The sequence below is a fragment of the Melanostigma gelatinosum genome, assembly GCF_949748355.1.
Source record: "Melanostigma gelatinosum genome assembly, chromosome: 7".
Classification (NCBI taxonomy): Eukaryota; Metazoa; Chordata; class Actinopteri; order Perciformes; family Zoarcidae; genus Melanostigma; species Melanostigma gelatinosum.
The window spans coordinates 24,890,726-24,917,395 of record NC_136640.1 but is presented as its reverse complement, the minus strand read 5'-3'; the positions used below and the strand labels follow the sequence as shown (position 1 = coordinate 24,917,395).

At 43.1% G+C, this 26,670-nt stretch overlaps 1 protein-coding gene across 1 annotated transcript in view; it reads left to right on the top strand.

Annotated features, from left to right (window-relative positions):
* The first annotated feature begins 21,328 nt into the window (after positions 1-21,328).
* The window catches only part of LOC306779942 (uncharacterized protein), a 32,341-nt gene continuing 26,999 nt past the window's right edge, over positions 21,329-26,670 (top strand). Inside the window, exon 1 of the mRNA XM_079272060.1 lies at positions 21,329-21,438. The gene's annotated coding sequence lies outside the window, so the exon portion shown is untranslated. The remainder of the gene's footprint in view (positions 21,439-26,670) is intronic.

Sequence of the window (26,670 nt, the reverse complement as noted above, 5' to 3'; positions counted from 1 at the left end):
AAGAGATATTCAAGTTTTGTTCTTTGACATCAAATACATCAGTAAATACCCCACTCGTGAATTTTAAAGCTTTTATTTGTCTTTGTAAAAGGCGGTTGCAAACAAGCGGCTAAAAGAGACGACTAAAGTCATGTTTGTGAAGTCATGTGACCGTGGTGTAATCCATTTAAATTCAGCTTTTTACTTCTACCCATTGCTTTCATGCTTCAGAAATTGTAAAAGTGGTTTATCTTTGTTTGCCACAGAGTTTATTTTCAGCAATAATCCGAAATCCAACTAAAAAATCTGATAAAATCTGATTGGCTGTTTGTTGAGAGAACCAGGGCGACGCTGATTTCCGGGTTGGCCTACAAAAATATGTCATCCCTGTCGCACTCTATTGCAATGTATATTTACAATACAAGAGTGGGACGAGGTAAACAGTGACGGATGAACTGGAGAAACAGTATACAAAGGTACCATCCTGGTTGGTTTATTAGATTAGATTAGATTGTAGATTAGATTAGTTAATTCAATAATCCCCAGAAGCGAAAAACATTTGGTTGCCCATGCACAGGGACAAGTCAGACAGCATATGGAAGACACACTGCCACAACAGTGGTAACACCAACACTCAGACTGACATATATTCTAAGAGGGCCTGTCCAGCCACGAAATGTTATAACACTATATCGATAAGGGAAAGGCCGATCATGAGTGATGCGGCAAAGCTAAAACTCTGGGGAAAAACTAAGTCGGAAGGGATCGGGATTCTGAGCTGAGCCGGGGACAGAAGATTGTTCTGTTGTTTGAATGTTGTTGATTTTCACTCTCAACTGGTTCTGAAACAGTTTCAGTCTAACACTGATGCCTCTAAAGATCCGGCTTCCCTGCGGTTGGAGCTCAGGCGTTAGGTGGAGAGCTCAGCGGCCGGCAGCAGCATCTCCTGGCAACTTGATTTATGACTTTCTATAACTGGAACCTTAATCTAAAGTAAATGACATATTGCATTGACATGAGCATCTAAACATGTCACACCGATCTGAACACACACTGAAGTGTAGAGATACAACATGACTCAGACTGCGAGGCTGCCTTGCCGAACGCAAACACATACAAACTCTTGCGCAAGTTCAACACAAAGACGCATCCTCTTTAGCCACAACCCTAAACCAGGTCCGCCCAACATGGCCGCCAGAAGGTGTCCTCCACTTGCCCATCACCCACCATCCCACCATCCCACCACCCCACCACCCTGCCGGTGTACCTCCCCTGGCGTGGGCGGGACCCCGCCTAACGAGATCACCGCCGGCTAATCAGCACGGAGGATCCCCATTGGACGAGAGCCCAGGGACAAGCCCGTGGCGGGAGGTCGGCATGACAACAACACTGATTGACACTGACAGGTCATTGCAAAACATAATGGGATTATGGAGAAGGGGAGAGACTGGGAGTAGAGGGACGGGTACAGGCAGGCTTTGTCAGAGCAGAGAGAGTGAATAGTGCTTGTGTCACTGTGTGTTGGTTCCACAGCCGCTCCATATTGTGGTCATTGTTGGACACTGTTAGCATCATGTTGGCTACATTCACATCGCTGCTAGATAGGACCACGATTGTTTGATGGGTTGATGATTGAGGTGATAGAAAAAGCACATGCCAGCACACCCTGCACACTGAAGTTTGTTTTTTAAACAAAATAGCAATTTATATATATATATATATATATATATATATATATATATATATATATATATATATATATATATATATATATATATATATATATATTTAGCAATGCAGATTGTAACTTTTCCCACTAATGAAAAAAGCTAGTGGGTGTTTTTATTGTTGAGTTGGAAAGTGGCTTTACTCTCTCTACTGTTTGTCTCCACATCTCTTATTGTCTTCACCTCTTTATCTCTCTGTGTTGCTGAATCATGGCAGAGCTGCAGGCATTGACATGACAGCCAGTCTGGTCGCACTCAGACACGAGTGGGTGTGTGTGCTTCGTATCTGTGCTGCTGACGCTGTCTGCTGTACTTCTCTTCTTTGGATCACATTCCAAAACAAACCCCTGCACGAGGACAAACCAGGACGGGACACCTCTATTCCTGCTGTGTTTGGAGAAATGACTGATGTAAATAAACCTCTGGAAGCATCACACAGCACTAATAATGAATAAGCTGACATGTACGATGAGACTTTAGTCTGTTCCCGTCCGGAGGTTCTTTGGTTGTGGAGTGACGGACTGTGGCTTTAGGTCAGTGAACTGTCCAAACCAGTTATTTTCAAGTAAACACAAATGTGGACAGCAAAATAATTGCTGAAACTGTGGCCATTAGAGGTCACATAAGTGGGACTTAGTGTGCCGATCCTTTAATCGATGTCTTAAGAATCATTCCTGCTGGGATGTCTGTTGAAAACCGCAAAAGAAAAAAATACTTTCATATTTGTACAAGGATGAAAAGGAAACAGCGAACGAATTGTCACAACATCCATGGACGCTTGATTTTCTCAGAGGTGGTTCATCATTGATCAGAGTGTTTGAGGGTGTGGTGAGGGAGAGGATGTCTGCTCAGACCGCTGCCACCGCAACACAGACATGGATGAGCAGAGCGATGGACATTTGGACGATTAATCCTGTTTTTAAAAGTGTCTATGCTTACAAATGATCTAGTTCCAAATGATTCTGTTGCTCGCGCCAAGATGAAAATGCAAAATCTTGACTGATGCACGTGACTGAAGGTTGCAGCTACAGAGAGTTTTGGAGATAGTTTTAGTTTCTTGTCCTTGTTCCTTGTCCAAAGCTATTTTGGGTTTGTAACTGACAAAATGGATCAAACACAAATTCCAGCATTCAAGCAAATCCAATAACCGACAGACATGTTTGCATGCATAGCTGGGATTAAGATTGTAAACAGCCCTCTGTGCCATAATGACTTTTAGTTTGAGACTGAAATGTCTTGACAACCACTGGAGGGATTGTCATAAACTTCAGTTCAAAAATTCACATCCCCCTCTGGATGAATTGTTGTAACTTTGGTCATCAGGTCACCGTTTTAATGTGTCCAATACTTTTGGTTGGACAAATTAGCTGGGAAATTCATGACATTCCCATCATCCTTGGCGCATATTGTGTTTGGCGCTAGTTAGCATGCTAACACAGTGAACTAGGATGGTGAAAGTGGCAGATATTACACCTGCTGAGCAGCATCAAGTTAACATGCTGACATGAGCATTTAACTCTGTGGCTGTAGACTCTTATTCCTGTTCCTTGTTTCTTTGTAACATCAACAATCAAACAGAGTCCTCCCAGGTTCTGTGTGTGAACGGGGTCTGCGATTGATAAGGAAAGACAAGGATGAAGAAAATGAAGTGAACGGCGGAGAGAAGAAAAAAGGGAAAAATTGAGGAAGATACAGAGAGGATGGATAATTGAGAGACGTTAGGAGTAAATGTGAGAGAAGAAGAGGAAGGAAAAGATGAGGAGAGGAATTGGAAATCTAATTACCCAGATTAATGTGGCTTGAAGAGAGCAGTCACCCAAATGGACTAAAAAAGAGAAAGACTATTACACTGCATGATGTTCAGAACTCTCTTGCTTATTCTCGTTCGACAGGATGTCAGCACAATACTTTATTGTCTCTGTTTCCTCCCCATCCATCCCTCTTTCTTTCCCTTTCTCACTACCGCTCTGTCTTTATCTTCATCCCTCTCTCCTCAATTCAGTCCAATGAGTTTTAATGAAATAAAGTACAGTTCAGTGTATTAAGTGGTCGAACAAAATAACACTTTAGTGAAAACAGAGTCTGAAACAGTCCTGGCAGAGTCCCAGAACAACTTCTAAGGAGAAAAATAGTGGGAAAATGTAAAAGAAGCTGACAGCTATGATAAAACTATGATTTATACAGTTTCCTATTTAAATAATTGTCCTTCCTTGAAATTGGAAAGAGGAATCTAGGTCCCGTTTGATTAATCGAGTCATCAGTTTGCACCGTGCACACTGCACAGTAACTATGTTACAACTCTTGAAAGTTACCACGGCTGCAGTCCTTTTATCTTCTGTCCCAATGATTGTGGGGTGAATGTAGGATCCTTCTGCCTCTGCTGCTGCAATGTTCACCATTCTTGTACAATCTGCCTCTCTCAGGTCTCCAGACTTTATGTTTATATGAAGTGCAATACTAAATCACTGCTGTACTTTTCAGAAATGACTTTTTCTGCATTTTCATACAAATTGCCAGGAGTTGACTGGTCCTTGACCAGAACAGAACTGTGGGCATCATAAATACATGACAGGTTCATTCGACCACTCTGCTCTCCCAACCCCACTGTGGCTCTGACGGGTTGTGTTTTCTGATGCCAGTAGAGTGAAGACAACGTGAAGCAGGTTGAAGAACGATTCAGTATCTGCTGCTTTTCAACAACACACATCTATGAAGACATCTCCCCTGCAAAGTTTCTGCTCACTACAATCATCGCTCCTGGGTCTCCAGCAGTGTGGTGTCGGTGTTCGCTCCAAACGGAGACCGGCGGAGCAGCAAGGTGAAGCTCTGCTGCCAGGGCTTCACGCGGAATCCAACCTGGTGGCACCAATGATAAGCATCAAGAATAACTGTATCGAAATAGACAATTCAATACATAGTTAAGTGATGTGGCCTGAGGGAGTACGGGAGGTGGATGGCCAACAAACAGCGGCCTTTCAGCCAGAAGACCACAGTTAGTTTCCTGTGTAAATTAAGTCAGTGTTGATGTTTTTGTCACATAATTTGTGTACTTCAGTGACGGCACTTCCGTGGTTTTAACCCACACAATGATCTTTTCCTAAACCTAACTAAGTGGTTTTGATGCCTGAACCTAACTACAGTATTTCACAATATGTTCCTAAACCTCACGATGTCATTTTTTGCCTTAAACCAACCAAGTTTTGTTGCCTAAACCGAACTGAGTTTCCTGTTAAGATGGACGTTTCTTGCAATGTCCTACGAAAGCCTGCAACACGTGTCAATTTCAGCTCTGTACTTGCATGTGGTCTTTCCAAAATAAACTTCCATCTTCACAGGAAACAACCCAGTGGCTGCTGGATTGGCCTGACTCACCAGCCCAAAGAAATGATGATCTATTGAATGGCTGGTAGATTTGGGAATCCACTAGGCACAGTGGCATGTTGACAAAAAAACTAGTAACACACGCCGATGGGCACTGACCAAGAGTTGGGAGTGAACAGGTTGGTTGCTGCAGGTACAATCAAACACTGCAAACAAAACCGACGCTGTTTTTAACTGTCAAGTATAAATCCAGTTTAAATCTGTGTCACACATATATTAGGTTTTCATTTTTAACAACAGGTTTGATTAATGTAAATCTCAGAAGAAACCAAAGTCTCTGTTTGTGTCTCTCCTCCAGCTGTTTCAGCTTCCAACTATTCATTTCATTTCCATGCTATTACCTCACCCCTGCATGTGTGTGTGTGTGTGTGTGTGTGTGTGTGTGTGCGTGTGTGTGTGCGTGTGCCAGGCCATTCGCTGGAAAGGCCGCCACAAAACAAAAGTATGACTAATCACACACACACACACACACACAGCATGAATTCATGTGAATGGGGTGTTGTGGGATATTTAGGGGTGGATGATGCTGACATGCATCAGAGCACTGAAAGGAGACCTGCTCCTCCTCTAACCCCCCCCCTTTCCTTCTGCTTCATCCCCTCCTCTTCTTCTCTCTCTTCCTTCGGCTCATCCTTGTGCTTCTCCTCTCACTTCCTCCATCTTATTTCTTCCTCCTTCTTCCTCCTCCCTTCCTCCTATACTGTTCCTTGTCCTTACCTGAATTTATGCCTCCTTCATCTCCTTCCTCTTTCTTCCTCTTCTCACCATTCCTCCCATAACGTTCCTGTCTACTTTCTCTCTTCCTCTAGCTTTTTCTTCACCCATTTCTCCTTACTTCCTCTTCTTCCTCCTCTCCTCCCACCTCTTCTGTTCCTCTCTCCCTTCTCTTCATCTTCCTTTTCTCTTTGCCCCCTCCCCTGCAACTCTGCATCCCCAACTTCTCTTACTCCTCTTCCCTTCCTCTTATGCTTCCTCCTCCATCTCCTGCCTCTCTTTCCCTTCGTCTCGCTCGTCCTTCTCTAAGTCATCCTACTCTTTATTCTTTTAATTTCTCTTCTTGTTCCCCTCCTCTCCTTTCCCAAGTGCTCCTTTTCCTCCTGCTCCTTCTTTACATTTTTCTTGACAAGTCACTTTTAATGATACAGCCCAATATCACAAATCACAAATATGTCTCAGGGGGCTTTACATTCTGTATAGCCCACGACATCCACCATTTTTTCCTTCTGTCCACTTCTGCCTGCCACCTTGCTCCTCCTCTTCCTCCTCCTCTCACATTTCCTTCTTATCCCTCTCTCTTGCCCACTTGTACCTCATCTTCTTGTTTTTACTCCTCATAGTTCATGCTTCACTTCCTTCCTCTTCATCTTATCTTTCTCTTGCCTCCATTTACCTTCCTCTAATGCTTCCTCCTCTTTCTTCTCCACCTCCATTTCCATCCTCTTGTCTATTTAATCTCTCCCTCCCTCCTTGCCTCCAACTCCTCATCCTCTCTCTTTTCTTCCCACTTTTTCGTGTCTCTCCTCTTCTTCATTTATTCCTCCCATTTGTCTTCTCCCGCTACTTCATTCTTTCCTCCCATCTCTCCCCCTCCTCTCCATCTCTCCCTCTGTTTCCTGCTGTCCTTCATTCTGCCCTCCTTTCCCCCACCTCCCCTCTTTTCACACCTTCTGCTCCATCTCTCCCCCTCTAATGCACATAGTTTTCATGCCATTTTACGTTCCTTCAAGCCTGACTTATTCTGTCTCTGCCACGTGCACTTTTTTTCTACCATTTACACACGTTTTCACCTCCTTTTCTCTTCCTTGCATCCTTTTCTTAATTCTCTTTTCTCCTTGTTTACTTCTCCTTTTGCCATTTTCTTTGTTCCTTTTTATCTCCCCTCCTCCTCCCAACTCGGCCTCCCTCTGTTATTCCACCAGTCAACATTGATTAGATATCGAAGTTAATCCCAGCTAAACTCCTCCGTTTATAGCCCGCTCGCCTCAACCAATCACAGAGCCACTTGCTGCCAACAAGGCGTCCTAGACTGTGTCCTGATTGGCCAACGGTCGCTGTATGCTGCCGCATGGGCACACCATACGTCCGAAAATAGGCAAGCAGGAATGGATGAGCAGGAAATTTATTTGACTGGTATCGCTGACATACACACACATACACACTTCCCCTAACCCTTGACATACACATAAGCATGCTCTCGAGTACACACCCACACACACACACACACACACATGCTTATTCACCCGTAGCTTAGCTTGAATAGGCACCCAAAGGCTATATTTTATGAATGTACACTGTACACGCAAATACAGATTCAAGGGAAAAAAATGTAACCAGTTGACAGATGAGTCACATGAATTTACATATACCGTGAATAAAAACTGTCTGTTGAATCTACATATTTACATTTTCCTAACACATTAGTCAAAACTGAAGTCACATTGTCAAAACTCTTCACAGTCAGTGAAACAGAAGTCTATGTGGACAAAACACAAAATGCATTCAATGACCACATTTTCCAAAATCCATGAACTGTTTTCTACTCCACCAGCAGACATTTTCCACCAGCAGACATTTTTTAAATGCAAACAGTTTTCAGAACTGTTAGAAACGCGATCGAAACAGAATACGAGCAAATTGAATGCATTTCTGCAGTAACTATATTGCAATTTATATTCAAACCCCGATCATTTCCTGAGCCTTACCACATAGTCGTGTTGCCTAAACCTAACCGAGTGAACCTAGAAACTAATTAGACCCACCACCTCCGCACAACATGGCTGCGTTGTGTTTTTAGATTGTATCATTGTTTAAACCCAAAATGGAGTAACAACATTTCCAGCACCCAGATGGCTGGTGTCCAAGCAGCTTTGTGGAGAGAAATGAGAAGAATAATAGAGGAGAGGTAGAAGCTATTTACCTGCTTTGACAGAAGAGCATTTTAAACTGGGAAGACAAAGATATGAGTCTGTTCAGTATTATGTCTTATATATTGTACGGTAACTCTGCTGTCTTCCTATTGAAGCTCTGTTTGTCAGGGTGGTTGGCTGGACAAAGTGTCTGAGACCCTGAGACAAGATAAGAGACCAAGATCTGTCTCTGACCTTAGCCAAGAAGGTTTTTAACCCAAACCGTGATCTCTCCCCAACGATAGTCGGTGCTTTTACACCAGGGGTCTCAAACTCATCTTCACTCCGGGCCACATCAGCATCACGGTCGCCTCAAAGGGCCGGTTGTAAATGTAAGACTGTGTAAATGTAACTACTCCTAACATATTGGGAAATAACTGTCTCTGCATTTGATTGTTGTTTATTCAAGTGTAAAAATATTGTACATGCAGTTATATCAATGTAAACACATTTCTGTCATTATAACTTAAATCCTTTTCATTTAGGGTTAAGAAACCCACATTACTCTATCAAAGATCAAACTATTAAAGAAAATATCAAAGACAAATATCAAACACAAGTTACTACAATAACTTTGTTCAAAGCTTAAAATCCTTTCAAGGGTGCGTTTACACAATCCCACGTGAAGTATTTCATGTGTTGTAAAGCCACGTTTAAAGTAGTCTTCAATGTAAAATTCTATCACAGAATTCTGGAATTCTGACTCTATCTCAGAATTCTGACTTTCTATCATAATTCTGACTTTCTATCATAATCTTGACTTTCTATATCAGGGGTCACCAACCTTTTTTAAACTGAGAGCTACTTCAAGGGTACCGAGTACGAAGGGCTACTTGTTTGATACAAACTTCCTGAATAACAAAGTTGCACAGATCACCTTAATAATAATAATATGTGTGAAGAGACTGTTTGATCACATGTCAGTTAATTATTCCTCACAATAATTATTAAGAATGATTTCCACAACAATGATGGTATTGCTACACATACATATTTAAACATGCAGCTTTTATTTCTGTTAATCTGTTTCAACATGTGAAAGTCAGAGGTATCACATCTGATATTTTTGTATCATCACATGATCAAAGCCGGTTACTTTTGCACACAGCGCCTGCTGGTGAATGATGCAGTGGTAATGCAGACATGTTGTGAAGTCTGGGTCACCTTTGCATTGCGCAATGAAGTCTGCATGCCGGCCCGTCATCGCGGGAGCCCCGTCTGTTGTCACTGACACCAGCTTTTCCAATGGTACCTTTTTCTCCACGAAGAAACGAGTAAAAAGTCTCGTCTATAGCCGAGCGGGGATCCAACCCTCCGGTCTTCGGGCGCCTGCGTTTAAACCTCTAGTCTGGGCCTTTTCGGTCGGATTGCGTTGCCTCGCCTCTACCCCCGCCACCCCTGAGTTGTTGCCCCGCGGCCTGTTCGAGGATTTACAGACCTGACGACGGGGTGCGCTCGTGGCGCGCGTCTGCCGCCAACAGGAAGCGCCCGCCATTCGGAACCTGAAAACCTAGTGCGGTGCGGCGGCCTCGTCCTGGCTGTCCACCGTGCGCCTCCGGGTACCCAACTCTCTTATGACAAGAAATATTGTCATTTTAAAATCTACACTATTGCAAGCGTTTTTGATTAAAAAAGAACAACAACTACAATTTTAGACAGAGCTCCATGGTGACTAGTGCTATTTTTAGAACATGCCTTGCGGGCGACTTACGTGGTCCCTGCGGGCACCGTGTTGTGTACCTCTGTTCTATATCATAATTATGACTTTCTATCTCATAATTTCGACTACGGGGATATTTTTATCATCAAGCCTAACTTTAAAAAAAAAAAAAAAAATGTAACTTTTTTTTTGTGGAATTTTGTGGAATATCTACGAATTACGGCGTATGATTTTTTTGGAGCTCTTGCTGTGAATGCTGGCTGAGACCAGCCCTGCCAAGGGGCCCTGGCCAACCGCCAGTGTTTGACCAGTTGGGATTACGAAGGGGTTGAGGTTGCAAATCAGAAAATCCTTATATTGATCATTTTTGTAATTGTCATAAGCATTTGAGAAGGCACCAACAAATAATGTTTTCATGTTGATCAGAAAACACTTTGGAAGACAATATAAACCTGTTTTGATGTTTTAGGATTATAATTACATTTTTACAAATGAAGTTTGTGCATTACTGGCCTGTATGCATTATACTGTGAAAATACATCAATAGTGTGAGTATCTGTGATGCCCGCTAACACACAGGCTCAATACTCACACACATTCAGACAAAGCTCATAAGGTGTTTGCCCTAATGCGTGGTGATAGCATGAGTGGGAGGGGAAAAGCCTCTGTGTGTGTGTGTGTGTGTGTGTGTGTGTGTGTGTGTGTGTGTGTGTGTGTGTGTGTGTGTGTGTGTGTGTGTCCTGGTCATTCACAGCTGCCTGCTTAGTGCAGCGCTAAGATAACAAAGATGACTTCACTGTCAAATCCCCCACAAATCCCTCTGCCTCTCTATGTGTGTGTAGGTACAACCATGTCCTGCTCCATTCACATAACGTCATCCTCTCTCCATCTACCTCATTTTATCCCCCTGTCTTAATGTCTTAGTTCTCCTCTATGTCAGAGAGAAACAAATAATATAATAAAATATCACTAAACTGGGTATTCAATCGACGTAAACATTACATATCAATAAGAAAAAGAACAGTGTCTTTGAAATTGGAGTCAATTTCACTGGTATTTATTGAGTGAAACTTTCCTTACATTTCACCAAAGTAGCAAAAGACATTTTTCACATGACATCTCAGAGAAATCAGGTCAAGCTATGATAAAAGAGGCACATTTCCACAAGCTACGAGTGCATCGTGTGGCTAGCTGCCAATTAGCTTTAAGTCTGTTACTATCCGCAGCACCATTTGATATCCCTCACACCATTTACACGTTGAACAAGCCCGACAAGCCCTTCAAATACTATCTACCCTTCCCACCACCATTTCACCAACCCAACATCATTTACCATCAACAAGACTATTTACCTAACACAAGCCCTAGAACACCAGTTATTGTCTTGATAACCCGATGACATTTAATAAGACAAACACGATTCATCAATCTTTTCAACCCAACACTTTTCACCATGCCTAACACAATTTACAGTTCTTACACACATTAGTTTTTTATGCCCAACGCCATTCATCACTCCTATCAACTCAACACCAACTACTGTCCTCTACACCATTAGCATGTCAATGACCATTTATGATGCCCTAAAACAAACTGATATCCTCATTGCCATTTTCAAAGATCCCTAAGCCCCATTCACTATCTCCCTATCCCTAACACATGTATTATCCACAGCCGTAACAATGCAACACCATGTACTATCTCAAAGACCTAATAATAATAATAATGCATTTTATTTGTAACGCACTTTTCATTTAAAAAAAATCTCAGAGTGCCACAGAGCCAGTACATAGTAAAAACATAGTTAAAACACAGTTAAAAAATAAACTATAATAAAAACCAGTGAATGAACAGAAACACAAAAGAAATAACTGACAGTGACTTAGGTCAGAAAGGCTTTCCTGAATAAAAAGGTTTTTAGGCCAGTCTTAAAAGAGGCCAGTGTCTGTGTTGCCCTTAGATGGTCAGGGAGACTATTCCATAGGCGTGGAGCTGCCGAGCCAAAGGCCCGGTCGCCCATGGTGCGGAGCTTGGTGCTGGGGACCCGGAGAAGCGAGCTGCTTGATGATCTGAGGGTGCGGGTGGAGATTTGGGGAGTGATGAGGTCTTGTAGGTGGGAGGTGCATGTCCATTTATGCATTGATGTGTGAGTAGTAGGACTTTGTAATCAATCCGGAATAAGACAGGGAGCCAGTGTAGGGAGTGCAGAATGGGTGTTATGTGCTCATACTTCCGGACTCTCATCAGGATCCTGGCAGCGCTGTTTTGGATGTATTGCAGCTTCTGGATGTTCTTGGCAGTGATCCCAGTGAATAGTGCGTTGCAGTAGTCCAGTCTTGAGGAGATAAAGGCGTGGACGAGCTTCTCTGCATCTGACAGGGTTGAAGTGGGGCGGAGTTTGGAGATGTTTTTGAGATGATAAAACGAGGTTTTGCACAGGTGTTTTATATGGTCATTAAAGGACAGGTAAGAGTATACCTATACCGAACACATGTATTATCCACAGCCGTAACAATGCAACACCATTTACTAATCCTAATGCAATTTACAAGTTCTAAAACACCATTTAAAATCTGGCACTGGAACAAACCGTTTGCTAATTGTTGTATGTCTGAATACGATCCTCACAATTTAATAAGCCCAACACAATTTACTTTCTACTGTGTCATGTGCCTGCTGTCCTATCAATATAACACCATTTACAAGTCCAACAAACACCACTGAAAACCTTACTGGCACAAAACATTTTACATTTTGTATCCCTAAAAACATAAACAATTTACTGTCGCCACTATTCCCACTACCATTTAGCAAGCCTCTCACTGTTTGTTTTTATCTGAAACATCAATCTGTGTATCTCTCTGTCTGTTTTTCTGGTGTATCCAGCCCTTTTCCTCTGTCTGTCTGACATCCCAGCGACAGTTATTTATTACCCAGCAGCCCCTGCTTTAGCCAGGCATGCCAAAGCTGGTTGCTCCGTCCTCAGGCAAACTCTCTCTCTCTCTCTGTCCGTCATTACCCCCTCTGTCTCACTCTATCGATGCCTCTCTCGCTCTCTTACTCCTCGTTTAATGCCGCTGTCTGGCACTTTCTCTGTCTCATTGCTTCCTCTGTCTTGCCTTCTGTCTGTTGTTTTTTGCCCGTCGCTCACTGTCCTCTGCTTGTTTTTTCCTCTGTCCGTGTTGCTGTTTACACACACACACACACACACACACACACACACACACACACACACACACACACACACACACACACACTCTGCTGACACCAGAGGCAGGACTCTCTCTAGACATCTCTCTGTCTGGTGACATCCAGACGACATTGGACTGTGTGTGTGTTTGTTTTCTGCGCTTGTGCATGTGTGTACAACTGTGTGTTTGTCCTCTGCTTGTGTGTATGGGTCTTTATTTGACAGAAAGATAGACATAGACGGAGGGACGGATCCATCTTTGCACAGATAAGTATTTTCACTTGAGCAGAAAAATAAAGGATGATTTTAAGAAATGGAGTGATGGAGCAATAAAAGAAGGGAGTGGAGTGAGGTTGAGATATGGAGGTAGGGGAGTGAGATGGGATGAGAGAGAGTTTATGAAGGGGAGATGGTGTAGATAAATGTGGAGGTGTAGATAGAAGGAGTGCAGAATGAGGGGATGAGATTTAAGAGGGAATAAAAGATGAAACCATGTTGGCATGTTTGTCAATTTTGCCCTGAGAGTGTGTGTGTGTGTGCGTGTGTGTGCATGTGCAATTACAGCCACTTACAGCTGTGCAGCTTAATTAGCCTTCAACAGCACACTCATTAGCTTGGTTTGAACTACAAGGCCAAAACAGGATATTCTGTTTTCCACTGCAGTCTACTGGGCCAAGCATAGCTGGGCTGACTTCATAAAATCACGTTGAGTCCTGCATAATAGAAACGGTTTACGCAGTGTTGAGAAGATGAGCAACTTTGCAGTACTGTCAGTGAGGTGCACGACTTTACAACAACAAATTAAATGGTAAATGGACTGTACTTGTATAGCACTTTTCTAGTCTTCTAACCACTTAAAGTGCTTTAACACTACATGTCATCATTCACCCAATCATCCATTCATACGCTGATGACAGGGGCTGTGGCTCTCTCACTTTGAGTGGTCAGAAGACAAGAAAAGTCCGTTTACCACTAAACCCACCACCAGTACCAGTCATTTCTACTTGACTGACTGGGCTTCTACTAGAACATGGTTAGATTTTTAATGTTCAAAAAACACATTATTTTTCTCTCACGCTGTAAAACACAATACGTTCACAGTGGGGTCAGCAGCAAAAGAGCGCTGTGAGCTCCAGGATGATCAGTCGCTTGGAGGACTGACACCTTCACCTGCCCATGTCCGCTTCCAGTTGCCATGCAGTCGGTGGCAGTGGTGAGGAGACCAGGTGAGTAAGTTACAGGTGAGGCTTCTCTCCGGCTCTGATGAACGATATGGTCTTTGGTTGCTGGTCGCCCATGCTGGTGTTGATGGCGACAGTCTCACCAATTGCCTTAAGCACTTGATCAATGACAGCGACCGTCTCCAAGGGCATTTGGGAAGCTGCTAACCAGGTGTTCCAAGGTTACCTACCATCCTGATGGCTCATACCTCCTCCACGCCAGCCGGCACTTCCCTCTGAACAAGATGCTGCCGCTCTTTGCCCTTGACAACCTTTTCTTGTTTCTCCCTCACGGACGATCTAGACTAGCACCCTTCCTGTTCTGGTTGTTGTCTGTCCGTCAACTGTCTCGCACCTGTTTCAGTGGTTTCATCGAGACACATCAGTATTTTCCAAAGGAGAATGTGTGAATGACTTTCTTTGGATTGATACAACTCTCACATGTCAATATGTTGAGAGTTACTGTAAGCTGAAATGTTTCCTTCCGTCCACACTGGCTGTGTAATCACTTCCTAATGTAAGTTCACTGTAAGAGATGGAGGACAAGAGTCACAGTCCTCGTTCTGTGCAAAGATTCACTTGAAAGTACAGTAAAAGCTAAACTATGTAGGTATTTTCAGAGTTCCTCTTTGTGTTTCCACACACAGTGTTTCCTTGCTGAGCTTAAACAGATGGCTACCTCTCTAACCCTAAGCACCTGTTGGTTTGATGCTTAGACAAAACACCAATAGTAAACCTATAAAGACTGCCAGAAACAAGATAACTTAACCTCAAACCAAGACTGCTGAAGCCTCATATTAGCATCAACTGAATTTTAGAATACATTTTTGCAAGTGTGTGGATTTGCCCTGAATTTCTTAAAATGATCAAATCAGAAATCAGAATCAAATGCTGATTATATAAATACACAATACACAAGAGTAACCAATCCTTTTAAATATTTGCCACAGCTTTCTAGGTTTTTCCATAACAAATGGTCCCATTAGAGGAATGCGTTCAGGATTTCTTTTTCAGTTACTCTTTCTGGCCTACAATAAAACAAGCCCAAACCTCGACATCAACAAACCAACTTCATTACAAATACAGTATATAAACACCTCAGGGACTTTATTCCCCTGAAGTCATTTTCTCAAAATGCCTGGCTTCGTATCTGTCCCAACAACTTCCACAAGTTTAAATCCCAGCAAACTTCCCAGTTACAGACCATATATAGATAACTAAAAATGGCTAGTTATCAATGATCTGAAAAACTCAGTGTTCTGATTATCTACCCAGAGATTGATTGTCGTGAATATTTTTTGGGGCGGTTTTGTGACAAGCATCTTCCTCAGTTCCTCAGTATGTGTGTAGACTGTGCTCCCAGTCTCAAAGCCTCATTAGGTGAGCGTATGGAGGGATCTGGAACGGTGATGTGGAGCAAAAACGAGTCTGACTCAGCACTCCTGCCACTGAATTACAGCTGGAGGTTTTTCCTTTCTGTACTTCTCAATATGATGGTTTATTGGTGAAAATGCACTAAAATACACCTGAATTGCTTTCACATGTCTGAGATTTATATTATTGGTCTGCAGACCAGACTGTCATCTTTACAAAAGGTTGAAACTGAATGGCTTTAATTCATTTTTACCATTTGTTTTCCAGGCAGAAAGTATCCTCTGAGCAGGAACGGCCTGCTACTGTGGGTCACTGAGCCACTCTAATGGAGTCATTGGTGGCTTGGTGCTTTGCTCAAAGACAGATCAACAGCTGCTTAAATGAGGGCAAGGAATATTTATTGCCAGTTGATACAGAGATTCAGGCCAACAACCCTGCAGTTATGTCTTTAAATTGTGGGATGTCACCAGCCCATGAGCAAGCTGACTCATAACTGATAACATGCAGAAAGATCTGCTTACATCTGTTTAGAGATATGAGTGTGTAGGAATTTAAAATGACTAAATCATTGGTAATATAGTAAAATGTCATGACAGTTACTGCAAATAAAAACACTGTCCGCCTTTACTCTGACACAGTATCAATCAGGCTGTGTTCACAAATGCAGAATATCGGAATAGTGATGATAATATTCCGAAGTCTGATAATATTTACTAAACCAACAGAAGACTGTATCATTTCTTTTTTAATTAAACAAACTGAAAATCATTTAGTGAGTCAGATAGAAGACTACTAACTAAATAATTTGGCTGTTTGGATAGTCAATCAGTTGGTCACGGAGACGATGTCCATAAACCATCTAATTAAAAAACAACAACCTTTTTTCATTTGTAACAATGGCGTGGATTTCCTGGTCGTTTGCCCCTTCATCATGAGCCTCCTCTCCTCTCTCCTTGTTTCACTTATTTTCCCTCCTCTCCTTTCGATGTGTCTTTTCCTCATCTCCTCTGCTCTACTCAGAAGAACAGAGGAGGTATAAGAGGATAGCAGAGGAAACAGCAGGAGGAGAAAAGGAGGCTGCTTAGCTGTCATGTTAAATCATCCTTAGAATCAGACTTCAGACGCGACGACACACTGAGTGACACATCTCCGTCTCTCTCTTTCGTGTCTCAATTCTGATTTCACTTCAAAGTGCCTCAAACAGGAGGAAAATGCTGGCACATGTCTCGTTAAATAAGAAGGTTGTTCACGTATCGTTTTGTGGGTTTATGTCTCTTTGAGGTAATTTTGCGTCTTTTTGTGGCTGTCTTGTGTCTCCTTGTAATCTTTTGGTGCCACTTTATAGTCCTTTTGTATCTCGTTGGAGGAGTGATGTAGAGACGCCGTACATGGCTCTGGTAGCGGCTGCTACCTTACAATCACAGTAAGCCCACCCTAAAGCATCCCCTGCTTTATGGTCTATTTAATCTAAATGGACCATCATTTACTAAATGAACATCATGCTGTATTGAAGAAGACTTGAAACTAGAGATTGAGACCATCAACTCATGTTTACAATGTTTACTGAGGTAATAAATCAAGAGAGAAGTAGAGTCATTTTCTCATGGACTTCGATACAACCAGAGGAGTCGTCCCCTGATGGCCAGTAGAGAAAATCAAATCAATCAATCAAAATGTATTTGTGTGGCACATTTTAAAATACAACAAAGGTTGCCCAAAGTGCTGCACATACAGTAGATACGCATACAATCAAAGACTGGATTAATAACAGTAGTGACATTAAAATCAAGACAAACTGACACAAATCACACAAAAGTGCCATGTTAAGATCAAAGGTGATAGGCCAGTGAAAAGAAATAGGTTTTTAAACGGCTTTTAAACATTGGTAAAGTGGTTATCATTTTTGTTTTTGGAACAACTAAAAGCTGTTGGCCGAGAGATCTTAGTGAGCGAGGTGGGGTGTAGGGCTGCAGCAGGTCAGACAGATAGACTGGGGCGGCGCCATTTAAACACTTAAAAACAAATAACAACATTTTAAAATAAATTCTGTACTCTACAGGTAGCCAATGAAGGGATTTTAAGATCGGTGAAATGTGTTCACGCCTACCTGTACCAGGTAAAAGTCTAGCTGCAGAGTTCTGCACCAACTGAAGGCATGATGGAAGTTTTTTGCTGATTCCAGCATACAAAGAATTACAATAGCTAAGAGTCTTAGCTGAAAGAAGCTGACTTTGACTACAGACGCAACTTGGAGGTTCAATATAAAAGATGAGTCCAAGATCACACCCAGATTTTTTACAGGGAATTTGCAGTGGGTTGCCATGGGGCCAAGACACAATGAGGGACTGTCCGGTACAGCAGCTGAAAGGCGAGAGGGATTGATAAGCATGATCTCTGTTTTACCTTAGTTGAGGCATAGAAAATTTAGCGAGAGCCAGCTTTTGACATCAGCCAGGCAGCACATTCAATAATTTATTGAGGCAGTTCCAGGTTTGACGGGAAGGTATATTTGAATGTCGTTGGCATAGAGGTGATAAGAAATGTTATGTTTCTGGAAAATGGATCCAAGAGGCAGCATGTACAGTGAGAACAGTAGTGGACCCAAAATGGACCCCTGCGGTACCCCACAGGTCAGGGGGGCCGGTTGAAAGGAGCAGATGCCCATGTTGACAGACAATGATCTGTCGGTCAGGTAGGACTTAAATCATTGTAGGACAGTACCTCGCATGCCGAGGCGGGAGATTAAAATTACGTGGTCCACAGTGTCAAAAGCAGCAGAGAGATCAAGTAAAAGCAAAATGGCGGGATCGCAGCATCAGCAATGACTAAAAGGTCGTTTTAAAAGGGCAGATTCAGTGCTGTGAGACGTTGTAAAACCAGGTTGAAAAACATCACAGATGCCGTTCAAGCTGATAAAAGATTGAAGCTATTGCAATACAACTTTCTCAAAGATCTTTGACAGAAAAGCCAAGGTGGATATTGGTCTGTAATTTGATGGGTCAGAGGGTTCCAGATTAGGTTTCTTGATGAGAGGAATTACTGTTGCATGTTTAAAATAGACTGGGACTGAACCAGAAAACAGATAGCTGTTTATAATGTACAGTATATATGGTCTAATTTCAACAAAAACCTGCTTAAAGAGACCTGAGGGGATGATGTCAGAGTGGCACATTGTAGTTTTTAGTTGATCAACACTTTTAGTGAGAGCTGTGGTCCAACACAGCAGAAGAAGTGAGAGAATTACTTGGATCAATGTAGTGGGATGTAACACCAAACCTAAGTTCTGAGATTTTGTCCTGGAAGAACCTAAGAAAGGTGTCGCACTGTGTCGGAGAACGTCGGGATCGGGGGGTTGACAACAGAGTTAATGGTGTTGAAGAGAATTGTTGGCCTGTGGCAGTCATTTGCAATTAAGTCAGAGAAGTAGCTATTTCTAGCTGACGTATCTGCATTCTGGTTAGTGAGAGAGTTCCTTAAGATTGGAGCTTGCTTTTCTTCCATTTTCTCTCAGCCCTCCTATACTTTTGCCTGAGCGCCCGAGTGGCTTCATTTAACCATTTGAGGCTTCAGTTTGGGGCAGTATGACGTCAGGGGAGCGACACTGTCAAGAACTGCAGAGCAGGTGGAGTTCAATTTTGTTAAAAAATCCTCTGGAGGAAAGTGTGATAATGCAAGTTTTAAGACACTTCCGCATTGACTTGTCTCAACCAGAGGTTGCCAGCTGTGTCCTCCCCAGAAATGTAACTACCGGATGCTTATTCTTCTTTGTGAACATGGACCAAATGACCACTTCTCTTTTCTGCGTTGCAGTGATTTGCAGTAACTGTTCAACATTTCTTAGGCTCCAGATTCACTCCATGATCAGCTCAGTTTAGGTCGCTTTTGTTTGAAGTACATGAAAGAACTCCAGACAGCAGCATTGAAACGCGACAGCAAACTAGAGTTAGGATTATGATTTTAGGATCTCAAAGTTAAGTGTCAAATCAGCATAAATGCGTGTTAACAGCTTAGTGTTCAGCTACAGTGACATGTAACATGAGTGGCAGAGAGGGTAAGAGGTGACATAAAGTTGTCTTATTACCATGACATGAGCCTCATGTCATCGTTTTGCTCTGCTGTCTGTGTTCCAACCAAAATTTGAGGTTAGCATTTTCAGCTTTGTCCTTTCTAGAGCTCATTCAGACAGTCCACAGTAAAATGCAAACCAGCAGTGTCCACCAAATTCAGCTGCACTTCGTTCCAGATCTGTGGTGACATACAGAGATAATTCACGGCCACGTCCTCTCAACACGAGTGTCTAACTTGTAACTCTTTTCTGCGCTTTGCTATCTTATGCTTCAGGTTTATTTTTGCCGGAGCATGCTCATGTGAATTCGATATTAAACGGCACAATGAATATCCCCATGACTTGCATTGCGAAACAACTTGTTCCCGTTTGTTGTCACCTTTCTCAAGGATAATTCATATAGAAATATGGTGGCATGCTACAAACACTCATCCCAGATAGCAGTCGACTCCGGGACGGATCCGCCCTCAGGTCGGCAGATCCTCATCATCATCTATTTAAGTGCAGCTTCAAAGTATCGGTTGAACACTGATTATAAGAAGCTGCAAATTCAATTTGGGTGCTTTAACCCCGCATGCTGCAATATTTTTCAAAAATCCAACTAGTTTGGTTAAGGATTGGCAAAGATTGTGTTAGTTGGTCAGGGCTGAGAACTGAAACACTTGGTTAAGGTTAAGGAGAGAACAAAATAGACAGATCTGTACTGCATGGAGACGCTTGGCTGGTGAAACGCTTTCAGTGGACGCTGGAACCGAGATGTGACGGTGCTGCATTGCAACTGGAAAGCAGCACGGCCACATCCAGTGAACATGTGCCTTTTTTAATTTAGCCGGCTTAGTGTGGAGGATGACGTAGTCCCTCTGCCTCTCCATCTTCTCAGTTCACGCTGAATGGTTGATATTTGAAAGAAGGGGGGGCCTCCTCACCCCCCCTCCCTCTTCTTTCTCTGGATGCTTTGCCCCCATTGTTCTCCTGCCTTCACACACACACACACACACACACACACACACACACACACACACACACACACATACACACACACACACACACACACACACACACACACACACACACCTACACACACACACACACACACACACACGCACACTAGTACAAAACAATGCCTGAACCATGAATGGAGCAGCCACCATAGGGGAGAGATGTAAGCTGTTGGCGCCCAGACTAGTGCTGACTCTCTCTCTCTCTCTCTCTCTCTCTCTCTCTCTCTCTCTCTCTCTCTCTCTCTCTCTCTCTCTCTCTCTGTTATTATCCAGCTCATTTCTCTCTCAATATTTTTTTTATTTATATATCTGAAAAGCTCATGCACGTCGCGTTCTATTCTCAGCGGCATTAGCGCGCAAATGAACCCCCGAGAAGATAATTTTCTCGAAACCCTCTTAACTGGGGGATGAAATTTAGGGCGATGGGGGGGGGGGGGGTCTGGCAATGGGCGGGGCTGGTGGTGGTCTTCATAGTTGCCAGGGGCAACCATAGGGGGGGAGTGAGGTAAAAAAGCGTCCTGCGCGTCAGTGGGTGTGAGTACATATAGTGTGTGGGTGTATGTGTGTGTGTGTGTGGGGGGGGGGGGGGGGGGGAATCTGCCAACGTCCCGCTACGAGACCCCTCGCGCCAATTCCATCCCTCACAATTGGCCGAGAGAGAGAGAGACTTAGCAAGACAGAGAGGGAGAGAGAGACAGCCAGTGAGAGAGAGACCTATGCCCAGACGGAGAGAGAGAGAGAGAGAGAGAGAGAGAGAGAGAGAGAGCGAGAGAGAGAGAGAGAGAGAGAGAGAGAGGGAGAGGGGGGGGGGGGGCAGAGAGAGAGGGGATGGCTGGTAGGATTTAGACCCGGCAGCGTCTTTTCCCGTCCAACACATCAAGCTTATACCTTTCTCTCCACGCGCTTGGAAACGGATTTACGCGCACGAAAGGAGGTTTGTTTGGCTCACTTATTTATCTATTATCTGCTCTCATCATCTCCCCGTTGTTTGCATTCATCTCTTTTTCATTTATTTATTTTTCTCACCTCCTTAAATGAACCGTTTTATTCGCTTGAGGCTACAGGTCGCGGGAATACGTTTAATGGCGATTAGCTGGCGGGTAATTAGCCGTTAACGGCCAAATGACCTGCTGGTAGTAGTAGTGGGAGTGGTGAGGTTTAACTGACTGTGGCTGCAAGAGGGGCTTGTTTATGTCGTGGTTGGAGGGTCTCCGGTGTGCGCGAGGAGACAGAGTAGCGGTAGCAGAGAGGGACAATGAACGGGGCTGTTGTTTGGCGACGGTGCGCGCGGTGGTTTGTACCCCCCAAAACACTGATCCTGCTCCTTCTGGAGGCAACGTGGAAGGGGAAAAATAGAACAATAAGTCAATTTAATGGTTTAATCAATCACATAGCCCGGATCCATCACACAGCCTGGCTCCCGTGAGGGTCTGGTTTCTGTGCGCTGTTCCTTCCTCTTATGAAGCAACAAAGGCAAATCAAATATGTTTTACATGTTATAATGGTCATGTGGGGCTCAACAGAGGGCTTCATGATATTGTCTTTGTATCTCATATCATCTCATAATATTCTGGCAGCTGCTCTGTGATATTGCTGTGATATTTATATGCTGTATCGGGTCGTTCGTTGCTCTCCAGGGCAGACACATACGGTCAACTGTTAAAGATACTCCGGTGCATCTGACATGTGTGTCTGTCATCTGTTCATGTGTGTGTGTGTGTGTGTGTGTCTGGGTATATACCACGCAAAGCACCCAACTCCAATGGTGCATGAAGTTATAATTTTAGCATCAACAGGGCAATAAATTGATAAATAATGAAATAAAGTAAATCATAATAAATGCGCGCGCAGAAAGACAGAGGGAGACTGAGAAGTCGGCCGGGGGGGGGGGGGGGGGGGGGGGGGGGGGGGTCTCAGCCATTTTCGACGAAGCGCGTGTAAGAGCGCACGCACATGGCGACAGACTGAAATCACATCATAATCAGGCTGGCGTCCATGTGAGAGACGCAAACGAGGTCAACGCGGAAAAAGCAGAGAAACGTGATTATTTTGGGAGTCAAACTAACAATTCATATTGTCATGATTATTGTTATCACCATTATTATTGACTGCTGCAGTATATTTTCTATAAGCTGGTTAGAGGTCTGAAGGGAGGAGTATGCCCCCCCCCCCCACAATAGACAAGGGAGCTGCTTGTTGGGAATTTGGCGCTTCACTTGTTTTGCTCAATGAGGAATTCAGTGAGAGCCTCTTTCTCTCCCTCTCTCTGTTGTTGTTGATGTCGAAGCCCTTCACTTGCTGCTCTTTTATCACCATCGATTATTAGTATCCCTCTCGATTGGCCGATTCATTTATCATTTAACCGATGCCCATGTGCGGTTTTGGAGTCACAGTCGGTCTCTATTGTTTAAATCGGATCATTAACCCAAATGAAAGTCACTCTCATGTTTTATATAACATTGCTACAGTGAATCAAAGGGTGTCTAGGTCCAGTCAATCATTTTAATTAGTTCTGTTTATTTCTCCTGTGATATTTCAAAAATATTCCAGCAGGGATTTGTATATATTATTGCTGCAAAATCTGTTAAATATTCTATAAAATAATATAAAAATAAAAACGAATTATTTAATCCGTTTCTAGAATAAAACATGTCGCCATATTAGAAGCTTTTTGCCCCCCAAAATGGAGGGGGAGGAGGCTCAGAGGAGCTCATCAGCAATGCAAATTCGTTTTTTTTTCTTTTAAGGGGAGCTCGGGCACCTGCTGTTTCGAGCATGCGCACGCGGCTGGATGGCTGACTGGCTTCCTCCTTCTCCTCCTCCCCCTCAGCCTCGGGAACGCGCCTCCCTCCCGCTTTCTCATTAGAATTATGTTCCTTGTCCATGGCGCGCAGACTCTATGAAGCTTTGACGGATATAAAAAAAAAAACAGAAGAAGAGCTCGAGCGCTCTTCTCTCCTACTTCAGAAATGTGTGTCTCGCGCTCTCAAACAGCGGCCGCCTTCAGCGTAACAAAAGGAGGAGAGGGGCCGAAATGGAAAGAGGGGGATTTTAGAGGGAGAAATGAATGAAATGGGAGGAGGTGATTTAAAAGTAAGGAAGTAAAGAGATAAAGGATAAAAATGGAGGATGGGCGGAGGGAGAAGGAAGCTTTTAGCAGGAAAAATCCACTCCATTAATAAATGCAACTGTAGCAACAATTAAAAGTGAACCTATAAAGACATCTTTACGATATTGTCATCCATTATGCTTGTACAGCATGTTGCACAATGTGTTGTAAACCATTTATTACATGTGACCTTAAGTGATGGGGACGACCTAACAGCACTAATTCAAGCCTGAACAGATCTTAAAATATACTCAGCAAAATATCAATCTGTAAAGTAGACAAACTGAGTAGCTGTATGATGTCACAATTGTATAAGTTTGCCCTCTGAATAGATGTGTGAAGTAGCATAAAAGCTCACATTACTTCTGACCCTGGAAAAGTGAAGGACATCTATTTTGGATTTGGAGCTTTCTATGAGTTGGTCCATCAGACGTCGAACAGGAAGTGTGACCTCTCTGTGGTCTTGTTGACCCCGAACATCAGTGACATCACTTGGGTGTAGGATACTTGGACTGTGAATGACTTTTTGACACACAATTGGAATATTTGTTCATATTGCTCAGGTAACAAGTAAAGCACATTGATTTGTTAAGTAACACTGCTTTATGGTCATCCCCGTGTGCTGTCACCATCATCAAATGAGTGGCTTGAGTTTGGGACACAGTGAAGGCTTCAATACTCGTAAATATTTAACAAGGGCAGAATAAATGGGGTCCCATATTGTTTGAACAGCCCCGTGGACAAACAATACAAATGAGACAAATTAAGCAAAGCGGACAAGAAGAAGAGTGGGATGTTAGAACAGTGAAAGGGTGAGAGGAGGAGAATATAAAGAGGGACAGGAGAGGAATGAGGAGGAGCAAAGGATGGATGATGGATTTAAAGAGAAAAGAAAGGATTGGAAATGCACAAAGGAAAGATGGGACAGATACCGAAAATGGGAGGATGGCAGGAGAAATTAAAGGATAGAAGAGATACGACAAGAGACAGAAAAGAATTTAGGAGAATAAAATAGAGGGGTTAAGAGGAGGAAACGAGACGGAATGCAAGGAAATGGTAAAGGAGACAGTAGTGACGTTGAGAAGAAAAGCAGAAAGGGGAGAAATGTGAACATATGAAAGTAGAAATGAGGAGACAATGAGGGGAAACTGATGTTACAGTAAGAGGAGAAGAAAAGAGAGATGTTAAAAAGGGAGAAAGGATACATTTCAAAGCAGAGGAGACATCGATAATGAGTCGAGTTGAAGTATTATAGAAAAGAAAGGACAGGGGACAACTTCAGGACCAGAGATTTAAGTCAAGAGGTTGAGAGGACAGGAAATGAAAGGAGTAGGAGAGAGAGAGAAAATATGGAGGAGGTGAATGAGGACACATTTAAAGGGCAGATAAAAGAAGATGAATGAAAGGAGTTAGGCGGATGACAACAGGCGGATGAACAATGGAGAAAAAAAGAGGAAGAAAGAGAGGAGAGGAAAGATGGGAGAGACATGCGAGTTCTGTGGGCATGAACTAAACATGGAGCTGATAAGGCAGGTGATGAGGAGGAGGAGGAGGAGGTGCATTCAGCGTCGGCCATGTGCACACCAGCTAGCTGCGAAGAATCCTTCCGAGCAGATGGAGGAAAATGGTTGTTTAGACGTGGAACATGGCGTCGGCCGTAATTGCTCAGTAATGTACCGCACATTTCCCTCTGCTCTTTTCACATCACATGCACATCATGAGGATTTTTAAATTCCACATAAAACCAGCGTGTAGAAGCAATTCACTTCATCCCCATGAAGGGTTATCGGAATGTAGAGTCTCCCTGCGTGTGGCCACCCTTGCCTTTTCCCCAGACTTATGATCAATGCAGTCTCTGGCCGAGCCTAAACAATGGCCACACTCATTAAACACGCGCGAAGCTGCAACTCTGGGTTTTTAACAGAAAGTTAATGTTTGATTTCATGAAGGTGGAACAGCTGTTTGTGGCGTTAGCTGAGGGGATCTTTCAGACATAAAACACTGCCGGAGACGCTGCATACTGGTGTCTCTGACTATTCAGCCCATTGACTTGTGTGATCATTTTGCAAAGCATCTGCATTCAGACTGATTTCTGACCTTTTCAACATGCAAAAATCAGCTGGAGTTACGTAATCCGTTGTCAAGTACCGTATGCCATTGTAGGCAGACACATAGTGAAAGTCTGCAATCCATCACCACATTACACTGTCATAATTCCGCCACGACGGTGTTCACTGTGATGGATTATGCAGCTCCAGCAGACTTCAAGTCCCAAGTTGTTTGTTGGACTGTAGAGAAATGAAGGAAACTCAATGGCTGTGTAAAAACTTATGCCAGTATGGATCTTGTGTGATTTAGCATCAGTAGCTCAGTACGTGAGGACTTGGCTTGGGAACTGAAGGGTGGCCAGTTCAAGCTTCTGCATTGACCAATTATGGAAATGTTTTTTTGTCGAAAGACAGTTGATGCGCTCAATGGGTTATGGAAATGCCTTAGCCAAATGAGTTCTGACCTTGTGATTGTTTAACTCACACGACTCATCAGCTGTTTCGGCTGACAGCGTCTTTCTGGATGTATATTATATTTCCTACAATTGAAGAATTGTAAATCGTAAATTGTAAATCGAATATCTGACAAAATAAGTGATTTGAAGACTTCACCTCGTGCTCTCAGACTATGGAATTAGTTTGATGATATATAGAGCCAAATGAGGAATTGATTTATGAAAAATAATGATCCAACAGAATATTTGATATTGAAAATAATAGTTTGGTGCGGCTTTACAGTGTATTTTTCTCTATTGAGGTGTTTACGGTCCGACTTCTACACATCTCCCAGCCAGAGAGCTGGAAGAGACAACGGGATGAGATGGTGCACAGAGGAGATTATTTGATCAGAAATAAAATATGGAAGAAAACCCTCTGCTGGAAGACTTAGGAGATAACATCAAATCGGTATTAAGCTACACAGACAGATAGCGTGGCCATGGATAAAATATTTAGCTGGCTTTCCAAATCAGTCTCTTCCCCCTCGCTCTGCATGTGTGTGTGTTTCCCC